The 12,136-nt window shown below is 48.1% G+C and overlaps 1 pseudogene; it reads right to left on the bottom strand.

The window, feature by feature from the left end:
- The window catches only part of LOC135886613 (alpha-2-macroglobulin-like), a 45,744-nt pseudogene that overhangs the window by 25,919 nt on the left and 7,689 nt on the right, over positions 1-12,136 (bottom strand).

The following is a 12,136-nucleotide window of genomic DNA, read 5'->3' as shown; positions in this document are numbered from 1 at the left end:
ATTGTAGTAAAATCCCCCCGTGTAGCAGTGACCAGGCCCCAGCACAGGAGCTAGGACACTGCCCCTGCTGCTGTCTTTCCCCTGGCACTGCACAGGGGCTCCCTGCCTTTAGCAGCTCCATTCCTCCATAGCTTTATAGTGAACCCCCCACGCATCCCCAACTCCCCTCTCAGGTGTGGATCCCCTCACCTCCCACCCCAACCCTCCACATGGAGCGAGGTGCCACCACCTGGTGAGACAAGGGAACTGCAGTCTCCCGCTCTTTCCCTGGCACCTTCCAGTTTGTAATTTCACTCCATGGAATCAGAGAGTGCAAGAAGGGGAAAGCCCCATTAAATCCCATCTAGCCCATCCCCCCAGGAACCGTTCCCTAAGACCTATACTTCCAGCCCTTCCCTTGGGGGCCATTCCAGCCCTTCAGTGTTAGGAAACGTTTCCTGGTTATCCAGCTGGAGGTGTCCCACTTTCTCAGTTCCATATTACTGCTTCTAGTTAGCTCTTCCCCTCGGACACCCGGGGTTTCCACCCTTCCCTTTGCAGAGGCAGGTCAGGAGGGGTGGGACTCTTACCAGCTGCACAGAGCAGGAAGTTGTAGGTCGTTTCCTTCTCAAACCCTTCAGGCTTCGGGTTGGGGAGGAAAAGGGAAGAGGAAGGAAAATGAGAAAGGTGAGAACCTGCAGAGACATTGAGCACCTGGTGGCAGAAACATCTGGGCAGGGGTGATGGAGAGAGATGGGGAGAAGAAAATGCTGGGGAAAAGAAAGAAAGAAAGAAAGAAAGAAAGAAAGAAAGAAAGAAAGAAAGAAAGAAAGAAAGGAAGGAAGGAAGGAAGGAAGAGCAGGGCATGAATCAGAGAAAGAGGGAGACTTGCAAATTCTCATGTAATAATAATTCTCATGAAGCCAGCAGATAATAGATGGAAATCGGCTACTAACAAGTTATTGCCTCCTCACTCCCAAGGGGAGGATATTGCAGTGTTCTACCATGGGTGATTCGTTGCTGCTAGCACACTGTAAAACATGGACTTTCCTTGTTACACAGAGAGAACTTCCAGCTTTACACCATGTGCTGATGCTGATAATATGCTGTGATGCTAATGAAGGGATGTAGGGGCTCGATCCTGCCAAGTGTTTAACTTTAAGGCTGTATGAGGTCAATGGGACAAGTCATGTGCCTAAAGTAAAGCTTTGCTGGGTCAGGGCCAAAGTGCTCAGTGCCCTGAAATGACATATTGTAGTGACTGCAGGGCCACCTAGAAATTCACCATTACACACTGTGGCCAGTTAGTCCTGTAGGGCTACAGTAGGGATACAACTCAGCTCCTCCTGCTCCAAAGGCCCAGACCCCCATGGCTTGAACTAAAGAAGAAGCCCTGTTATTTATTGAGATGACCACAACAATTTTGACTAAAACGCAGGAACTAAATGTTGTTAAAAAAGTGGGTTTAGTCAAAACATTTTTAGTTTTTGGAACACACCCCTCCCCCGCAAATTTTCTTCTGAGAATAGTCGGTTTTCCCCCTTTTTATAATTGTTTTCCAACTTTTGCCAGGTGGTAAATAGAGCCAAGTGTGAAAATTGGGCTTTCCCTCTCTTTCTTCACCCACTTAGCATCCAGGTCCACCCCCTAGCCCCGGCTCTGCTCCAGCCCTAGCACTAGCTCCACCCAGACCTGGAGGACCCTGCATGCTGGATGCATTACACACAGCTCCGGCCAGCTGGAGGGAGAGGGACAGCAGTGGCACAGCAGCGGAGTGCCAGATGCACATGCCGTGCAGCAGCAGGAGGAGGGCGGGCGGCTGAGTGGGTGGCTCGGCGGTGGCAGAGGAGATCCTCAAAAAAGGTCAGCCTGCCGTGCCATCTCAAGGAGCTTCGCCCGGCATGGGGCTGTGGGACGGGATGGGTGCCGGGAGCTGTGAGCGCTGGAGAGTAGCATCTCCTTCCAGAGCTGGGTGCGCATGTGAGACCTCTGGGGGACCCTGGCCAGAGCATCCATTGCCCCCCGCAAGGCCAGTTGGAGGAGGTGGGGGGGAGGTGGGACCTCGATCCCTCCTGCTCCCCCTCTTCCCCGTCATTGCCCGCCCACCCAAAGTCGGGGCCCACCCAAATGTCCCATGTTAGCTATGCCACGGTTGTGCCAGTGCTTAACCACCCTTATAGTTAGAAAGTTTTTCCTAATATCTCACCTAAATCTCCCTTGCAGCAATCTAAGCCAATTACTTCTTGTCCTTGGTGGACATGGAAAACAATTGATCAACATTCTCTTTCTAGCACATATTATTCCTGGGCGAATTCTGCACCAAAACTTTAAAAATTCTACTTACAATATATTAAAATTCGACATATTTTATGTGTCAAAATAACGCAATATAATCACACCGGTTTCAATTATTTTGGTAATTTATTTAAACTACAATCCAATGGATGGAGAATAGAAGTAGGGATCATTGGAGGAAATCCCCAAATCCTCTTTGTCTAATAGTAATGTAGCTAGGCTTGACCCTTTATTTCTAGTTATTAGTCAAGATATAACAATGTTATATGCAGCCATAGGTTCATATTACATCATAGGGAACTGAAGAGCAAGTGAGGGCTGGGGAATCAAACTTATAGTTTATATTGGCTACTGTCCCTCTCCAGAAAGGTCAGAAGTAAACAGTTAATGATGTACATTTTGATAGGAAAATGTTTCAGTCCAAAAATTTAGACCAGTTCTAATCACTCAAGCACCATAAGCATTTATAAGGCCACACCGTCATTTACAATAGGGCTTCTTTACACCACTCTGGCAATGTAAAGGAGCCTTAAAACTTTTACACCTGTTTTATGCTCCTGGGGGAATTCACTAAGAATGGGAACAATTCACTAAGAATGGGAACAACTAAGCAGGCAGGCTGCTACATTATGCTCTGCCTCAGGGGACAGAGCCTGCCTCATGCCTTCCTCCAAACACCCCAGAGCCCTGTCCCTCCACGCCAGGCCTGTCACAATGGCAAGCCAGAGGGACAGAGTCTCTCTCATTCATTCACTTGCTCGCTCACCTGCCCGCCCAGTCCTCCCTGCCCCGCACCGTGCTGATTTATGTCTCCTCAGCTCAGCTGCTCCAAGCCGCCAGGGACGGGGGAGTGACTGCACTTCCCTTTGCTTCCCCTCAGAAGTCATTTTTGTGTGGGGAACCAAAGAAATCTGCAGACGACATGGTGCAGAATTCTCCCAAGAGTAACATATTTGAAGATTGTTATCTTGTTCCCCCTCAGCCTTCTCTAGATTAAACATACCCAATTCTTTCAACCTTTCCATATAGATCAGATTTTCTAAACCTCTTATCATTTTTGTTGCTGTCCTCACTCCAATTTGCTCATGTTTTTCCTAAAGTGTGGCACCCAGACCTGGCCACAGGACTCATTCTTACCTTGAAGCTTACAGAGTTGTTTTTTCTGGGTTGATACAATAATGTGAATCATATCTTTGCCTTACTGAAAAAGGTGGGATGCATTTCTGTAACTCAGAGAGGAGCTGCAGTATTAGATCATGTGTTACTGCTTACATCACACAATTTAAAAATGATTAGTGCTTTCCTATAATGGAGAGAGGAGTGGCCACCTCTATCACGTGATATTGCTCTGATCAGACATGTAACAAGTTATCACTACTTCCCTATTACATAGAATAGCTATGGAGGTTTATATTATGAGATATTGTTTATGCTGGCTGGGTGTCATGTCAAAAAAAAAAAAAAAAAAAAAGGAAAAGCCAGGGGTTCCTCATCACAAAATACTGTAAGAGACAAACATTTATAGAAAAATATGCAAAAAAATCATTGGCTCACATTACCTTGAGCACTTTTTAATTGTTTGCAATCAAATGATTTAAAATAAATAATGATAATTTACTAATCATTCACAAATGTTTTAAAATGAAGGCACTGTCCCATATTCCACTACACTGGTCACATACAGCACAAGATTTGTTACAGTTCCTGGAAGTGTCCTGTTTGGGAATGGGCCGGCAGGGTTTACAAGTAGATCTGGGAGAAATTTTTTGGAAAAGCTTGTTTTTCGCTGTAAAATGCAGATTCGGATTGACAAAAACATTTCTCACATTTGTGCTAAATTCACCAAATTGTTTCAGTTAAAAAAATCAAAACATTTTGTTTTGACATTTTCTAAACAAAATATTTTGATTTTTCAATTCAATATTACTTTTTAAAATTTTAGTTTAATTTTATGTTGAAAAAAAGTAAAACAATTTGAAAAAACAACAGTATGATTCACGTCAGGTCGTTATCAAACTTTTTGTTGGACTTAAAACTACATTTTTTTTGTCCATTTTGGTTCATCAAAAAACCCTGAAACATTTTCATTTGGGTTGACCCAAAACGATTCTTTTTTTGATTTTTCAGTTGGCAGCAAACCAAAAAAACCAGTTATTTGCACAGCTCTATTTACAAGGACCACGATCCACGTCCACAGCTAATGTAAATCTGCAGAGCTGCATTGAATGTAATGGCACTATGCCAATCTACACTGCTGAGGGCTCGATCCCATGACTTGTTATGGACAAAACCTAAAAGTCATGGTTACTGTCCCAAAAGACATGGGCTTTGCTTATTATTTCAATCACACGGTGTAACAAGATACCAGTATTTTTCTGTAAGAAGTTATGCAGTATTACACTTTATACTGGCTAATATAGTGACTTATCGCTGCTTCCCTTTACAGCATTAGAGAACGTGTTATTGCTGAGATCATATTAAGTCATTATGGCTTCCCTATAAAACCAAGAAGTCCTGCAGCATTATATCACTTGTCACTACACAGCAGTAAGTTATCATGGCTTCTCTACACCACAGAGACCAAACCACCCACCTACCTCCACTAACAGCTGTTTGATCACCGTGTCCTTCCGCCCTTTGTCCAGGGTCTCCACTACCTCGTTCCTGCAGGGCAGATCTGTCTTCAGGGCCTCAGCGCTCACTGAGAAATCCACATTACCTGAAACAAAGAAGGATAAGTGTTCTGCCAGGCACTGCAGCTACAGAGGTGTCAGTGTCATTCGCTTGGTGTTCTGCTTTGATTACATGGAAACCTCTCTATAGAGGGCAGAGCTCAAGTCACATGTAGATTAGCACTTTAGCACAGCTCTGCGGCAGCCTTAGTTCCAACCCCTCGGCTCCAATGGCTACATCGAATGGGGCTGGGCAAGATGGAGAGGAGGGGAGTGCAGGGTCATTTCTTCAGATTCTGCCGCCCAGACCCCTGCATGGTGTCAGAGCCATCATCTTCCTTTTCCAGAAATTTCAGACCCAACCAGTCTGTCAATCCAGGTATTTATATGGCCCTCATCGCAGTAGTCAGATGGGGAAACTGAGGCACAGGGACACTGACTTGCCCAAGAGCTGGACACTGAGTCCAGGTCTCCTGAGTCCAGTCCAGTGCCTCAGCCACAAGGCCAGCCTTCCTCCTTGGAGCCACCAGAAATCTTATCCAGAAATTTCAGTGCCACTTGGTCCCTTTCACAGAGGTTTTGGAGCCATCCATTAGTTCCTGATCCGAGATTTTGGAGTTGCCAGGTCCCTTACCCAGAGATTTTGGGGTCACAGTCCAAGACATTGTTTTCCGACCGTTCACACAGAGACAATAAGATTCTTCTTCCTTCTCCACAGGGGTAGCCCGGAAGTCATCAGATGGAGCCAGTGAGATGCTGACCTGTCAATCATACAGGGAGGTGCCATCAGGCAGGGAGAGAGAGGGGTTCGAAGGGTTTGGGGGTAAATGGAGATGGGACAGTGCAGGGGAGGAGAGGGGGCAGGGAGTTTGGGGGCCACAGGGATTTGGTGGGGCAGGGATTGAGGTGGGGAAAGCTGAGGGGTACTGAGGTTTGGGGAGGTGCAGGAGACTGAGGATGGGCAGAGAGTTGGGTGCATGGCTCTGAAGAAACAGGTGATTGCAGGGCCTGAGGGACCCGGGACCAGTTCTGGGAATAAAGACAAAGTGGTGACCCCAAATTTACCACCTTGGTATGAGTCTGAGAGCCCTCTGGTGTCTTGTTAGGGGAGGAGGGGAAGTGCTGGCTGTGGGGGGCGGGGGGCTATCTGGGAGTAGCTGAGAGGGAACAGAATTGGGGACCATCAGTGAGCGTAGCGAAGGGCAGGAAAGGGATGGGGAAGTGGATGAGAGGGCCTTGGGGGCCCTTAACACTGTAAAGTTTGTTCCCGCTTCACTTTATCTAGAATGAAACCCATTTAAATAAAAGCTGAGAGAAAAGTCACCACAATTTTGCAGGGACCCCCTTCCTGAGTCCCCTCCAGTCCCTTGTGTTGGAACAGGAATACACTGCAGGCTAGTGGGGCTAAAGAGTCAGTGCCGTTTCCATGGATGCAACAGGCCAGCGAGTTTCCCAGCGCTGTAGTGCAGCTGGGGGTGTTGTGCGGCATGAGGCCAAAGGCCAAGCACATGTGTCCATTCCAGGAAGCCTGGAGTCTCCACTAGAGTAAGGGGTGATGCACAGTGTGTGGTCACCCCAGGTACCTTGCTTACCATGGGGTCATGAGATAGGCACAGGAGGTCTAAGGCCAGCTGCCTTCAGCCACACAGGAAGTTGGTGTCAGGTATATCTGCAGCTCGCAAACCTTTGTCAGCCAAACAGATTCCTTCTTTCATAACGCCCACTCTGTACCTCTGTAGTAACACACACCTAGGAGCCAATCGGATTCTTCCTTTCCATCACCCATTTCTTTCCACTGTAATAAGACACTTTCCTAGGGGCCATCAGCTGCCTCCCTTGGATGGGAAGCCATGCTGCAACTGGCCCATGTGGTCTCCTCCCTGGCCCCTGCTGAGCAAAGCTGCGAGTGTCCCTTATCCTGATGCAGCGGGTCAGGTAGTTGAAGACAGTGGCCCTTAGTGTGAAAGCCTCACCGCGCACCACAGAATAGGGCAGGGTGAGCTCCACGAAGAAGGGCTGGAAGGCTCTGAAGGACACGGTTGGGGACAGGCCAAAGCCAGTGTCACTTGAAGTGCAGAACGCGTTGGCTTTCCATTCTGTGATGGTGTCGGGGATGGTCACGGCCAAATCAGCACTTCCGACAGACCTGGTGACAAAACAAGAACGAGATGGGGGGAGCTTTCCTAGCTTTGGGGGAAACAACTGTGTCCCTCACAACATCCTGAATGAACCCCCCCCCCCTTTTGTAACTGCCTTGGGAGCACCGGGGGTGTGCATGCTGGTTGGTTATTGTAGGCTCACCGCAGAACACTTCCTCCCATCCTATCCTACATCCAGCTCCACAGAAGAATCATCCAAATAACAAGACTGGGGGTGGGGTTCCACGGTGAACAGAAAATCCCGCAGGACACACGGATACAGAAAAGGATGAGATGCATAGCTAATAGCGACTTCTGCTCCAGAGCTGGGACCAAAAAGAAATTACACCTCCCTCCGACACACACAAACAAACACACACACACACAACAGGGGATTGTCCATTGAGATCCACACAATTGTCTCCCAGTTACTGAGAGGAGAAGGAGTCGCTGTGGTGTATTAGTAGAAGTAGTTAACTTACTTCCTGTCTTTCCTCTACCTGCCCATCTATCCCTCATGCTTGTCTCTCTCTAGCCTATGTACAAAAGATACTCCATCTATCACAGAAGGATATAAGCACATCTCATGGTGTCTGAGCAACTTCTTCTGAGAGTCTGTGTAACCCAGTTGACCACACTCACCACATCCCCTAAACATCACTTACTTCACTGGAACTAAATCCCAAATCCACGTCTCAGGGAAATACTTCCGGATGGTCTCCACTGGGCCATGAATGAGATTTTCCATCATGCCAGCAACTAAGGTATCTGCATCATATGAGAGCCTCGCTTTAGATGTTGGAGGAGGTAAGGGAGAGAAAGGTGATATGTTAGACCCCATTCTATATCATGGCACTTTGTTTCCAGTTAGTAACAGATTAGATTCTAAACCCTAGATTTGAAACCCCCTCTTTTCAAATTCAGACCCAAACTTAAACCTATCTCTGCTTGCAACCAATCACTCCCTTCCCCACCCCACTCTCCCAATGTCATCAGCTGTCTTTTCTGAATTTCTTTAGAAGCCATTGAAAAAACATCTCTATTGCCCTATTATGAGCTCAGCACTGTCTGTTTTCTAAAGACTTCTGCACTTCTTATAGGGGTGGTATGGATGGATGAACATGTTTATTCCAACTCCACCAATCATGGAGCATATGGGAAGCCCAGACATAATAACTGCATTGAAGCAGCCCTCAGAGCCCTGCCTATATCCACTTCAAATGGAATTAACCTGTGGAACTCACTGCCCCAAGCCGTTATAGATGCAAATAGTTCAGTGAGTTTCACAGAAAAAAATCCTGTGTCTGTATATGACGAAGAGTAGCAGCAACACTAGTGACACCAGCTAGGATTCAGATGATCCGGGATATCAGTCCTCGTGCTTCAGGGCATAAGCTAATATCCAGCCATAGATCAGGAAGAAATTTGCCCCATAGCACAGTGAGGTGTAATACAGAGGTTTTCCACCTTCCTCTAAAGCAGCCACCATTGGCCACTGTATGAAGAGGGACCTTGCGCTAGAAAGACGACAGTGCTGATCCAATATGGTCAGGAGGAAGGACACTGCCATATACAGACCAGTAGTCTGATGTTCTACAGTAGGAATGGGGACATTGGATTAGAGGGTCAGTGATCTGATCTAGTTAGTCTTCATTTCCACTGGTGTAACTGAGAGCATAATTAACACTAATATTTAGACATCTAATCTCAAGAGCTCTTCACAAGACTGTGTAAGTATCATTAGTTCCCTTTTACAGATAGGAATATTGAGGCACAAAGAAGTGACGTGGTTCACCCAAACTCACATAACCAAGGCAATGGCAGAGATGGGAATGAAATTCAGATTTCTGACTCCCAATTCTAAACCCTCTCCACAAGTTCACACGGGGTATGCCTACATTGCAATGTAAGCCCAGGGTTATGAGAACTTGAATTAGCAGACCCTGGGTTTGTCAATCCAAGTTTTGAGCGTCTAAACTCACTTGTAACCCGAGGTTAGGAATTGTTGAACCCTGGGTCCCAGCTTGGGGTTCCAGCATTTACACTGCATTATGTGGGCCCGTGTCCAACCACCTCTATCCCAGACTTCCTAGCGCTCTCCGAAAATGCGGAGCCCTTTGTTCATGGAGCAGTGTGGGAAAACTTGACTGTTCACCAAACTTCACTGTCCCATGGACAAAGAAAGTTGATCTATGGGATGCTTTTGGCAGACTCCCAGAGCATGAGTCCAGTGGGGCTGTATCTACACTGCAAAGCAATAGAGTTTGAACCCTGGGTCCTGGCTTGACTCAGGGTCCTCCTTCCATCCCTGTGGGGTCCTGGGACCCTGGGTCCAAGCCATGGGTTTGCACTATTTGTGCATAGATAGATGGGAGTTTAGGCCTCAGCCTGAGTTAAAACCTTGGGCACACCCCTTTGAACTTGGCCCTCTCTCTGCTTAGTTTTTCTTCTGGCGCTTGCTATAAAATGGAAATGTGGAAGTGGAAATCGTCCTGTCCCATAAATTCAACAAGATTTAGCAGCCATTTTGTGCCAGTGCAGCACAACTACATTAGGGGGTGCAAGGTGCCACTGCATCAGTGTAATTACAACAGTGCATATTTCCTTAGCTGGTGAGCAAGCAGTGGAAATGGACCAGATTCCTATTTCAGGACTGACTTGCTTGGATTTCGGCCAGCACAGCTGAGAACAGAGTCTGGTCCTACTGGTCTAGTTTCCATGCAGAGGAGAGGGTGAAAGGGAGGGGAGCAGGAAAAGCACCTAACAGGGGGGTATAAGCGGGGCAAAACAAAGCAGGATATTTTACCAGCAATACCATATGCTCCAGGTACACCGTACGTTCTCTCCATGCAGGGTCTGGGCTTATGGACCTTGGTGCTGGTGAAGACTTTTAAACCCATCGCCTGTAAAAAGATAACCCAGACAGCTATGTGGTAAAGTAAACCATATGTCAGGAGATAAATGTGCCGTCTGGACTGGACCGGCATGTGACGGGCTTATCACAGTGCAGGGATGGGTCATTCCAAGAGCAGATACTAAGGCCTGAGACGTCAATGCCAGTGTGGCTGGCGGGAAGCCAAGGGTGAGGTCTATGTCAGTGAAAGACGCCGGATCAGCAGCTGGTGACGGACGTCCTGTGTATCCTCAGAGCAGGTTCATCAGAGGCATGAGCAGTGCAAGCTTGCGCCGTGCACTCAGCCCCTGCCAGCTTGCCTCGGCCCTGCCCTGGAGGGAGTTCAGTCTCTCTGGCCCAGTCCATCCCCTGCCTCTCTGCTGAGATGCCTAACAGTCATTGTCAGGTGTGCTGGGGTTTGGGTGATTTGGGAGCAAGTCCCACTGGGAACAAACCTGAAATCCCGCAGGACACCAAACCCTCACTAGCTGGGGCTGGGTAATTACCCTGGGTGCTGGCTCAGAGCGGCACTCCGCACATGTGTGCATGCGTGTGCGTGTGCAGATAAAATGGAGACTGGCACTTCACAGAGACCTACATAGATGGGATAGAGAGCGTGTGGGACAGGATCTCTTTGACAAAATGGCTGCAGAGGCTGAGTTGCCCATTTCTGGGCTCTATTTCTTTGCCCCAGCTGTTAGGACGTCTCCTTTTCGTATTTATATTAGTGATGGGAAACCTCTAGAGTTCAGTGGTTGAGAGAGGCATTCAGGCCTCAATGCTGGGGGGTTCCCATCTGGGGTTTTCTGGCCCAGCTTTAGTTATTACCTCGAATGTGCTGGCTAACAAGCACCCAGCTCAGACAGCATCAGGTGAGGAAATCTTCTGAACTAAAAGCGATTTCACACACCAAAGGGAGACGTGGCGCTCACCTTGAGAACATTGTAGGCGTCCCCTTCACCATCAGGAGAAATGGGTCCATAGATGAATCCGTTTATAATGACGTTGTCGAGTTTCACACAAGGGTTATCATCTTCTTCCTCCAAATGGTGCTCCCAGTAATTATAACCCCTGATCTCCTTCACCGGGAGCAAATCATACACCTGTGTGGACACACCTTGATGTCAGTGACCACAGGCCCAATAATAATAAACCAGCGTGTGCCACCCTAGCGATCACAGACAACTTTAAACTAATACACCCGTGTGTGCAATCCCAGTTACCAAGGTTGATCCTACAATAACAAACCCTACAGTAACAGAGCAGAATGTCTGACTCCAAGGCTCAGCACTGACTTTTCCATAATAACCCAGTGTGTGCTGACCAGTGCTCACCAGTGCTCACCAGTAATAAATCAGTATGTGTGATTGTGTCCTCACAAGTGGCCCCAGAACTATAAACCACTGGGTGCAGCAATAGTTTTCATGAGGGCCCTACATAGATCAAGCAGTGGGCACAGCCCCTGTGCTGACAAGGGACCCTACAATAACAGACAGACTGCTCTGCCCTAGCTCTCACGAGTGATTCTCGGCACTTTCCAGACAAGACCAGCTCTTGCACCTGTTGATCACTGGGCCAGGCTGGCACTTACAGAGCTGGGCGAGAGCTCGGCTTCAGGCTTCATGAGGAGGACGCTCTTGTCCACAGCACGGACGGCGCACAGGGAGCCCGGGGAGGCTCCGACCCGGAGGTGAGTGTCGGAGGCGGGGAGGCCCTCGTCCGGAGAGAAATGCAAGTCAACCTGCAACGCCAGGAAAGGAGTGAGAGGAGCTACTTCTCCAGGTACCTTCACACTCTGCCCCGCAGCACAGCTCAGTCCTAGAACCGCCACACACAGCTCTGTCAATGCCCCTGAACTCTGCCCTGCAGCCCCCACTATTCCAGTCCTGGGTTCCCCACAAAGCACTGCCAATGCCCCTCAGCCCTGACCAATGCAATTCAAACATGACCAGCAGCGCCCCCATACGTCAGTTCAGCTTCCACCCTTATAATTCTGCCTATGCAAATTACTCCTGATGTGCATTCATCTCTCATATTCAATTACTGATCCATGGTCAGTGCCCGATGGGCTCATGGAGCCATTGAACATTTCCTGAGTCTTCCTTGAAATTTGCAATTCCAGGTTCCACAGGTGGGCCATTGTCCATGGGGTGAATGTG

The sequence above is a fragment of the Emys orbicularis genome, chromosome 1, assembly GCF_028017835.1.
Source record: "Emys orbicularis isolate rEmyOrb1 chromosome 1, rEmyOrb1.hap1, whole genome shotgun sequence".
NCBI lineage: Eukaryota > Metazoa > Chordata > Testudines > Emydidae > Emys > Emys orbicularis.
This window is presented reverse-complemented; position numbering and strand designations above follow the sequence as displayed.